The sequence below is a fragment of the Pinus tabuliformis genome, chromosome 9 (assembly GCF_031772625.1).
Source record: "Pinus tabuliformis cultivar Carrire ecotype Pingquan chromosome 9, CPIR1, whole genome shotgun sequence".
Taxonomy (NCBI): domain Eukaryota; kingdom Viridiplantae; phylum Streptophyta; class Pinopsida; order Pinales; family Pinaceae; genus Pinus; species Pinus tabuliformis.
Genome location: NC_142307.1, coordinates 647,431,035 through 647,442,327, shown reverse-complemented (window position 1 = coordinate 647,442,327; position 11,293 = coordinate 647,431,035). Strand labels below are relative to the sequence as shown.

The following is an 11,293-nucleotide window of genomic DNA, read 5'->3' as shown; positions in this document are numbered from 1 at the left end:
GTTTACTACTATTTCACTCATCACTCCCCCAACCCCACCTTCTATGTGATTTCCCTAAGAAATATACTAAAGTTCATTTGAGCTACCCCCTCACTTGTAGATTCTATAATATTACTATTTCACTCAACACTCTCCCAATCCCCCCTTTTAATTTCATGTGCAATAAATTTAAATTGAAAATAGGCATCAAATTTTGATCATTACAAAAATATTATTGCAAATACAAAATGATCCCATATAAAATTTTTCTCATTCTCACACATTCTCACATTCCAAGCATATACCAATTTACAATGAACAATCATCATTACATTAAAAAATATTATATATATGCAAGCATCACATCAAATTTTCATCATTCCATTAAAAACCATATAGATACACAAGTACTAAAACATCATATCATATTTCCATCATTACATTCGAAAACATTAGAAATACACAAACACATAAACATTCCTTGAGATTTTATTACACACAAGATTGTAAATACCCAAACAAACACAATAAGAAAAAACATACAATCAAGAATACAAACACATAATAAAAAATGCCTACAATCAAGAGTACACAACACACATACATTGAAGAGTACAAACATAGAATCAAGAGTACAATTCAAATTTTAATCATTGCAAACAAGATTATAAGAACAAAAGAAATACAAACACACAATAAATACGCAAACATAACAAACATTACAAACACGCAATTATTCAAACATCAAAAGCATTGCAAATAATCAAGAGTACAATTCAAGTTTTTAATCATTACAAACAAGATTGTAAGTACAAAAACAATACAAACACACAAGCATTACAAATACACAAACATTACAAATACACAAACATTCGAACATCAAAGCATTGCAAATACACAAGCATACAAACATCCCATCAAATTTCTTATTACACACACAAATTATAAATACATACAAACATTTTCATATCAAATTTTGATCATCATACATAGAAGATTGTAAATATCCAAACATACAAAGTTGATGTAGACACTAAATAAAACCATATGCTAAAGAAAATTCACACACATTTCAAAGTACATACCAAGCATGTCATCCACATCCATTGTAAACGCATAACTATGCAAATGAATCCCAAACAACAACCATTTTCATACACACCACAAATACACATCAACTAATGAATATCACAAAAAGCATTGTAAACACACAAAGATACAAACATTAGATATCAAGCCCTGACCATCCCACACATTGTAAACACACAAAGATACAAACATTAGATATCAAGCCCTGACCATCCCACACATTGTAAACACACAAAGATACAAACATTAGATATCATGTCTTGACCATCCCACACATTGTAAGCACACAAAGATACAAACATTGCATATCAAACTTTGTTCATCACACACAAAAATATACACATCAAATAATGAACATCACAAAACGCATTGTAAACACACAAAGGTACAAACATTAGATATCATGTCTTGGCCATCCCACACATTGTAAGCACACAAAGATACAAACATTGCATATCAAATTTTGGTCATCACACACAAAAATATACACATCAAAAAATGAACATCACAAAAAACATTGTAAACACACAACGATACAAACATTGCATGTCAAATTTTGGTCATCACACACAAAAATATACACATCAAATAATGAACATCACAAAAAGCATTGTAAACACACAAAGATACAAACATTAGATATCATGCCTTGGCCATCCCACACATTGTAAACACACAAAGATACAAACATTGCATATCAAATTTTGGTCATCGCACACAAAAATATACACATCAAATAATGAACATCACTAAAAGCATTGTAAACACACAAAGATACAAACATTAGATATCATGTCTTAGCCATCCCACACATTGTAAGCACACAAAGATACAAACATTGCATATCAAATTTTGGTCATCGCACACAAAAATATACACATCAAATAATGAACATCACTAAAAGCATTGTAAACACACAAAGATACAAACATTAGATATCATGTCTTAGCCATCCCACACATTGTAAGCACACAAAGATACAAACATTGCATATCAAATTTTGGTCATCACACACAAAAATATACACATCAAATAATGAAAATTACTAAAAGCATTGTAAACACACAAAGATACAAACATTAGATATCATGTCTTGGCCATCCCACACATTGTAAGCACACAAAGATACAAACATTCAATATCAAATTTTGCTTATCCCACAAAAATATACACATCAAATAATGAACATCACAAAAAGCATTGTAAACACACAAAGATACAAACATTAGATATCATGTCTTGGTCATCCCACACAATGTAAGCACGCATAGATACAAACATTGCATATCAAATTTGGGTCATCACACACAAAAATATACACATCAAATAATGAACATCACAAAAAGCATTGTAAACACACAAAGATACAAATATTAGATATCAAGTCTTGGCCATCCCACACATTGTAAACACACAAAGATACAAACATTGCATATCAAATTTTGGACATTAGAAATTCATTGTAAACGCAATTGTATAAATGAAACTCAAAAAACAATCATTCCACAAAATTCTACATGTAAATTCAAGTAAAAGAAAAACACATCAATCAATCTATGCATTAAAAGATTTTAGTTTGCAATCTATTAAACTAAAAGTATCTAGTTCTAAAATAAGTAAATGAAAAAGTAAGGCGGAGAGAAGGACACAAACCCTTGAGGATGGCCATGGTCCATCCTCAAGAGCAATGAGAAAGGGCTTTTAGCCCTTTCAAACAAAATAATACTTTTATTATAATGATAATGTTTTTAGAGTAATTACAAAATAAAGATGAAAAATAAATCACTACTAGTTTAATTTGGATCATAATAACATAATGAATTCATATCTTCTGTCATGACATGTAGATAGTTCATCTATCCTATCATGCTTGTATTTTTTTCAGGCTCTTAAATCATCTGCAAAAAACACAAGAATTATTAAAATTTAGTGGTAATCTATTGGTTATCTATAACGTAGCAATTTTTTTGAATTAAATTTAATATTTTAAGCAAAGGGACTAACCCCTAATTTGATAACTTGCTAAGTGAATGCAAAGGTTAGAACATAGAGATATGATGAAATTAAAGGCAATGAATAAATTGAAAGTTGATATAAAGGTTTGAATTAACCTTTGCACCATTTGCACTATGGTGAATCTTTTTATGAACAACGGTGATATATCTATGCAATACAAGCCATCATACTAGCAGATAGCCTACAACTCATTGGGCATATTCATCCAATTAATTAAAATACATAATCAATCAAACATTCCTAGCACAACATGGAATTTGACGGTTTTGAAAGCTGAGAGTAAATAAAAGTAAAAAAATCAAAGTAAGAGGAAATGTATTTAATACAACATACATATATTGAAGGATCATACAAGAAATTAAATGAATTTGAACATTCTTTTTTTCATTAAATATGTATTTAAAAAAATTGCTTACCTTTGACCGAAGAAATTAAATGGTTTCCTTTTTTCCCTGCGGTTAGATTCAATGTTATTGGTAGAAGGGACGCTGCTGCACTGTGAGGAATGATCTGGGAGAAGGGACGTTGCTGCACTGGGAGAACCGACGTTGCAGTGGGAGAATAGAAAAACCATGAATTTGGCATATAATATATCTATAATCTATTTATATATTATAATGGTGTACAAATTCTTATGAAATTCCAAATGTATCCACCAATTTTTTATTTTTTATTTTTTATAATGGCAAGATATCCACCAAACACTGAGTGGGAGCAATTGAATACAATAATGACAAACACTGAATTTATACCTGGAAAGATATCCACCAATCACTGAGTGGGAACAATTGAATTTTATATGAATATAACAATAATGACAAACACACACCGAAGAATGAATGAGAGTGATCGATCACAACTCAAAACCTTTTTTGAAAACAAGCACTAGGAGACGAAATACAAAACAACTAGTCCAACATATTATTCACTGTCACTGTATATGCATCCAAAATAATAGGCAAAGTTTCTGTTGGCAGACTATTCTAAGGCATGTAAACTAACAAAGATGAGTAAATTTCTTACAAATGCAACCCCTACCAAAAGGCAAAGTTCCCTAGAAACTTTGGAGTAGAGTTGGAGTTCCGTGGTCTAGACTAGAATCTCTATAAATAGCTGTTAGCAAATCCAAGCACCCAAACCCAAGAAATCAATAAAACTGCGAATCTGGAAAAATAGAAAACACTATTGGGGCCAAAACCAGTTTAATCAAACTTCTCCAAATATAATGAATAATTAATTTAGCATTTATGTTGTATTCCAAGTTCCCAAAACCACTGTAATTCAAGTTCTCTGGATATAATGAATAATTTAGCAAATTTTGTTAGCTTTATTATAAAAGGCCAGAAGGAAGCTTTTGGATTATGGGAGGAATGATTATGGTTTTTACTTTGAGGTTTCAAAAATTGATTCAGGTCATCTTAGGAGGATTGTTCAGGTCAATTGCAAATAATTGTGAACAAATCCAAGCACCCAAGTCCAAGAAATCAATAATTGCAAATAACTGTTAAGCAAATCCAACCACCCAAGCCCAAAAAATCAATAACTGCAAATTTGGACAAATAGAAAACACTCTTGGACCGACACCAATAAAGGCCATCTTAGGATTTTTCAGGTATATTTGGTGCTGCTCACATCTAACACCAAATAAATTATGGTTATGCCGATTATGAGAAACCTCGGCCCAGGTTTATGATATATCCTTAGCTATAGTATGCAAGGGCAAGGAGATGAGTTTCAAGGATGTTCTGAGACAGAACCCAAGTTCCCAAATATTTTTCAAATTAGTTTGACCATTTTAGATTTTGGAAGGTTGGAGTAGGAGAATCAACGTTTTATTCACAGCAATACACAAATTTATTCACAGCCATGCCTATAAATTCATCATAAATGAATGAATTATCTTACAAGAAAGTACAGTGAGATCTGAACATTCTCTTTATCACACATATATGTATGCATTTCTGATAAAATCCCCTATTCTCCTTGGTGCAATCGACAATGACAACGAACAAAATTAACATAGTCCGTCAAGAAAATGCTTACAGGCTTACCTCTGAGAGATGAATCCACATAGACATGATATTTGCAAGGGGAATTGCTCAATCCCTTTTTCTTTGCCCTTAGATTCTCCTCAAAAACGATTCTGTGCAACGAGGGATTTATGTTGCCGCCTCAGCATGGATGCAGATGATCTAATTTAAAAAACCAAAGGAAACCGCCTCAGCATGGATTCAAAGGATTTAATTCAAAAGCCCAAGAAACATGGATTCAGAGGACTTAATTTTAAAAACCGCCTCACATCGATGCAGAGGATCTCATACCTTGGCACACTGACTGCAATCTGGGATCAGCATAGGATTCCTGTGGAATATGAATATGAAACCGTCTCAGCAGCATGGATGCACAAGATTTAATTTAAAAAACCGAAAAGCATGGATTCAGAGGATCTAAATTAAAAAATCAAGAAACCACTCACCATGGGTGCAGAGGATCACCAAGAAAGCGCAGACTCTGAGGAATTTCTCATCCAGAATAATGCTCCCAGTGGCCAGTATTTGACGATGGCCACCGCCCAGATCCATATTGGTAGGCCCTGTTTCTCTCCATTTCTGTGCAATTAAGGATCTATACTGCCGCCTCACCAAGAATGCGGAAAATCTAATTTAAAAAACCATACAACTCTGAACATCAAGTTACCGGAATTAAATTTCTAAAATCAAATCGATTCCTCTCTCGTTCACCTAATTTTATTTGCAGCCCACAACCCATAATCAGAGTGATCTATACAAAGAGTTTAAAAATAAATTTACCAGAATGCCTCATTTAACTGTGATTGGATGCCTCAGTTAATTGTGATCCCTGGGCAGAGTTCGGATGCCTCATTTAACTGTCATCCCTGGGCAAAGTTGTCTTGATTCAGTAATTGATAGGCTACCTGCCTCTGCCTCTGCCTCTGTGAAAACACAAGCACGCCTCTGCCTCCAGCTCTCAGAGAATACAACCACACCACACAGATAGACACACCAAACAGATGACAGAAACACACATAACAACAGAGACCAGACCACATTCATACACACACAACACATGGAGCTCCAAACATACAGACGCACGAGACTAGACCATGGAGGAGGAGCAGCACAACAATGCCAATCCAATGCCAATATGAATCCAAAAATTAAATCGAATTAAAGCAATCAAGAACTTTAACCGTTGAGATAACCCGTTTGATAAGCAACACCCTTTATCTCTCGCACTCTGCAACGGACGACTCGGATTATTCTCCAGCTTTTTTCACAACAAAAGCACAATCCCTCTCAGCTCAGCTCAGCACAATAAAAGCACAATCCATGTCATCTCGACAGAAATAGTAATAAAAACATAATCCATGTAAGAAATAGTAATAAACATAATCCATGTAAGAAATAGTAATAAAAGCATAATCACTGTAATTGAAGCAAAAAAGTAATAAAAGCACTATTCATGCAATCAAATTAAAAATAGAATCCAATAAAATTTTTAATTTTTTTAAAATAGAAGCATGCAGATATAGAAGAAAGCTCAAAACCCTTTTTCATGTCATCACAATGATATTTTCATGTCTTAATTTAGGAATTAACTAATGAACTTAATTTAGGAATTAAATAATGAACTTAATTAAAATAATTAGAGAGCACTCTCACCCTTGCCTTAGTTTTTTCCTTTGATAAGCACTATGAGTTATCCTATGTCATTTTTCTCCTCTAATAAGCAGCACTATGTGTTGCCTCTTAGACGCTGCTATCACAGATTGCCAATTCTGAAGGGAGGGTTGGGATTGAAAGATGTGGAAGGATACCCCACGCAATGGAGGATGTAGCCACCTTTTACAACTAAACAACGAAAGCAAACCCTTTTGCATAAAGTATACTTTAGGTTTGCTTTCTCACAACAATGCAAAGCTCAAACTCTTCCCAATTTCCTTCTTGGAACATCCCTCCTAAATATCTTCCAAGACGCTAAGCTGCTCGCTATTGCTAACAATCAAGAAACACTTTGGTTGTGAAGGGGCGAAGAAACATCGATTCTATCATTGGAGGTATTGTCATTTTGATAATGAATGTTGTGACTTGTAGGAAAAAATGGTTAATGTCTTTCTTATTGAAAAACGTCGAACAACATAAGTGTTGACATTGATGATGCACACCTAGATATTAATGTTAATAATTCAACCTCCACCTGCCCTTAGTGGGTTCTCATGGAAGAAAACCACTGTGAGAATAAGAATGAAGCTCTCTTCACTTCATCTAAGTTTCTAGATCAAGTAACAACTTGCACAATTAATCATAGACAATGGAAACAAAAAGAACTTGCTTTCTCAACAATTGATTGAAAAAATTCAAATTTCTACCACTCATCCCCAACCATATCATTTTGGATGCATCCATGAAGCAATATTTACTTTATGTTTGTAGTGGTTTATCAGATTTTCCATTAGACCATTCATTGATACAATTGATTGTGATGATACACCCTTCTATTGTTGAGATGTGATTTTTTCTGCCCCTACCAATTTCACATAAAGACATAAAATTGTGGGTATTATAACTTCTACAAGCTCTGCAAGGAAAATAAGGTCTACAATGTCATCTCTTCTTTCCGTTATTTTGCATTTGCTAGAAGATAAGTTAATAACCATATAGATATCCACAAGCTCAAAATGTTTAATATGTTCTAATGTTCATCCTTGTTGGCATTCATCTACTTGCTTTATAGTACTCACACTTTTGCATGGAGATGTCTTCCTGAGCACCGAGTCCAACTCCAATCCTCAACTTACTTCATACCATGCCCTAGTTAGCATCTTCTCCATGGTGCACCTCCAACTAAGGATATGAAGGTCATATCTTTTGCATAGGTGTTTCTGCTACAAATGATTTGCTTAATCTTATTAGGAGGACATTCTATAACTCAGCATCATGTTGTTGTAATTATTCCATGTAGTACATTTCAAAATCCATTCTTCTAATATCCAATTAGGTTATTTCAGTCACCTCAGTTCCTACAAACGATGATGTATTTCATGAGAAAGATTGTAAGATCAGGTCATCATGATAACATTTTCATATCCTATTTTAGGGATTAAATAATTGAACCAAATTAAAATAATCAAAGTGCCCTCACGCTATGACAATTTTCTCCTCTGATGAGCACTATGAGTTATTCTATGTCATTTTTCTCCTCTCATAAGGACTATGAGTTATCTCTTAGATGTTATCATAGAATACCAATTTGGATGGTAGGGCTGGGATTGTAGGATGTGGAAATATGCCCCATCCAATGGAGAATGTATCCACCTTTTACAACTAAACATCAAAAGCTAACCCTTTTGCATAAAGTATACTTTAGGTTTTCTTTCTCACATCGACACAAAGCTAAAACTCTTACCAATTTCCTTCTTGGATCTTCCCTCCTAAATATATTCCAAAATGCTAAGTTGCTCGTTTTTGCTCATAATCAGGAAACACCTAGTTTGACTAGCGAAGGGAAGAAGAAACATTGATTCTATCAATAGGAAATATTGCCATTTGATAATGAATGTTGTCACGACTTGTTGGCCAAAAAGGTCAATGTCTTTCTTATTGAACAATAGAAGTGATGACATCGATGATGCACACCTAGATATTAATGTTAATAATTCAAAATCCATATACCCTTAGTGGGTTATCATGGTGGAAAAACTACTTTGAGAACAAGAATGAAGCTCTCTTCACTTAATAGTTTCTAGATCAAGCAACAACTTGCACAATTAACTATAGACAATGTCTCCACTTGTGGGCCCTCTGTCGGTGGCTTGGTACAATGTGTTAAAGCTAAATGTTCATTTTGACTCTACACAAAGCATTACGCTCTTAGTTGAAGTATACTAAGGCCGCTAAATTGAAAAAATGAACGTTTTCCAGGGACCGTTTAGTCCTATCCATTGTCTAGGCATTATAATGCCTAATCAAATTTGATATGCACTCAACTATTAATACATAATGGCTTTAGCAAGTATGTTTATGCACGATTTGACTCATATGGTATAATTTGACTCATATGATATAATTTGAAGCCTATAACTATTTTCATGATGGGCAAATTTTGCCTTGTTGGTGCTTAGGTACATAATAGGAAGAGCATGTATCATACTAGGAGTTTGTTTAGCCTATTCACTTACAAGTGAGAAAATTTGGCACAATAGACACTTTATATGATAGAGATGTTTGGTAGAATTCAATAAACTAGTGAAAGCTTCATACGAACATATCCTAGAGCTACTACAATTTTTTATATGGCCGCTCCCATATGTGGCGATTCTTTTTCCCCTGAGAGGAATTAGAGCACCTAATTGGGATCAAGGAAGGTAGACAAACTTATTTTGTGTTTATAATACCCTTAAGATTATTCTGGAAAAGAGATATGGTACAAAAAGGTCCTTTGAGTAAATGCAACCAATGAATATGGCATGTCGATTAGGAGATTCAACTAGTTTGGCTTCTCTTGTTGCCTATGATTTGAAGCCCTCATAAATGTTCCAAAACCAAGAGAGCATCTTAATGAAGTATGTATAGGATGTGGACAATAAGTATTCCATATTTCATGACATTCTATCATGGTTTTGATGAGAAATCTAGCCTTGTTTTAAATGTCTAGGTATAACATCTTTTGAATTGGATTCTCAATTAATTTGTAGTATTGTAAAAATTGAAAACGTAAATTCTCGTCTTAGGATAATACTCCCTATTACTCAATGTTGACTCTTTCCATTTAATATTATATTACTATCAATGTTGATATTGATGCTTGATGAGATGTGGTGAATAATATGATTTTAATGTTTTTGTGTTATGTATGTATATATGTATAAAATATGGTACACCCCTTTACCTAATCGTGCCATTGCCACTGCATTCCCATGAACAAATATTTGACACCTTAAAATGTAGTTCTATCTGTTGCCTCAATTTTTTTTAATACTTTCACATTTGTTTTATTATGCCAGTGTTTTACTCTTAATTTTCATCATTAGTTTATAGAGTTTAAACTTTTCGTTTTATGATATAGATATGTTGGAAATTAGGTATGGGATACAATTAACTCTTTGGCATTGTATTGGATAAAACTTCTTCTGTCCACATTTATGGTTTGTTTGTAGATTTGTGTTGTAGTCATGAAGATCAATATATAAGTTGTTAGGTTGAATTTTAGGTCCAAGATAAAAATAGGTGAAACATTGGATTTCCCCTTTGCACATTTATGCCTTTTTACTAATCTTTTTTATAGTTTAAGATATAGGCAACAATTAACTGTTTGGCATTGTGATAGATATAATTATTTTTTTCCCATGTTTGCAATATAATTTTTTGGTTTGTTTCTAGTTCTATGATGTAGTTTTTAAGATCAATATATTACTTTGTTGTTTAAGCTTCCAATCACTAAACTTGTTGAGATAGAAAATAGTGGAATTTAAAGATGCGCGAAGAATAACAAAAATATGGGGATTTGAGAATCATGTGGAGGAAGAATATTTGGATGATTGAATATCTTGCAAAAGACTAACACCTGTCGGAAAAAATGGAAAAAAACTATGGAAGCAGACATAAGGAAAAGAAAGATTTATGGGAAGGTAAATATATAATGAGGAAATAGGAAACATGTGAGAATACAATTAATGCATATTAATTGAAGACCCTCTAGGCCATGCATGGGAAAGAGATTGATCGCTCTAAGACAAATTAATGGATTTATGAGTTTTTCTATAAGAGATATGTTTTCTTCTAACATCCCCCAACCACCCATCTTGTTGAGAAATCAAGAGGCTTACAATTTATATTAGATTTCTCTTTCCTTGATATTGTTTTATGAAGTGCATTGGCCTTTTATTGATAATTATTATGTTATTCCATCAAACAATTACCAAAACGTAAACATGAAGATCACAAGAAAAATAATGAACACAAGATATAGGCTCCAAGCCAGGCCAAAACCCCTCCAAGGGGAAAATCGAGAAAAAATATTTTCTTATAGAATTAGATCAAAGTAAGATACACGACTTCAACCTTCTAGATTCCAAGTCAAACACTCCTTCTACAAAAAAAAAATCATGAATAGCAAGAGACCAACAACAAATATTAAACAAGAGATATGATAAGGCAGAACTTCCAAAAACCCTTCTTCAATTTCAGAC

At 33.2% G+C, this 11,293-nt stretch overlaps 1 long non-coding RNA gene across 2 annotated transcripts; it reads right to left on the bottom strand.

Moving 5' to 3' along the window:
* Positions 1–5,124: 5,124 nt before the first annotated feature.
* Positions 5,125–6,314, bottom strand: LOC149150303 (uncharacterized). Of its 2 annotated transcripts, none has more exons than XR_016263320.1 (4): positions 5,895–6,314; positions 5,561–5,742; positions 5,406–5,445; positions 5,125–5,276 (listed from the first exon to the last, which is right to left on the bottom strand). It is a non-coding gene; the product is annotated as an uncharacterized LOC149150303 (long non-coding RNA). The 2 variants fall into 2 exon arrangements; XR_016263321.1 differs by having other exon boundaries at positions 5,561–5,714.
* Positions 6,315–11,293: the final 4,979 nt, after the last annotated feature.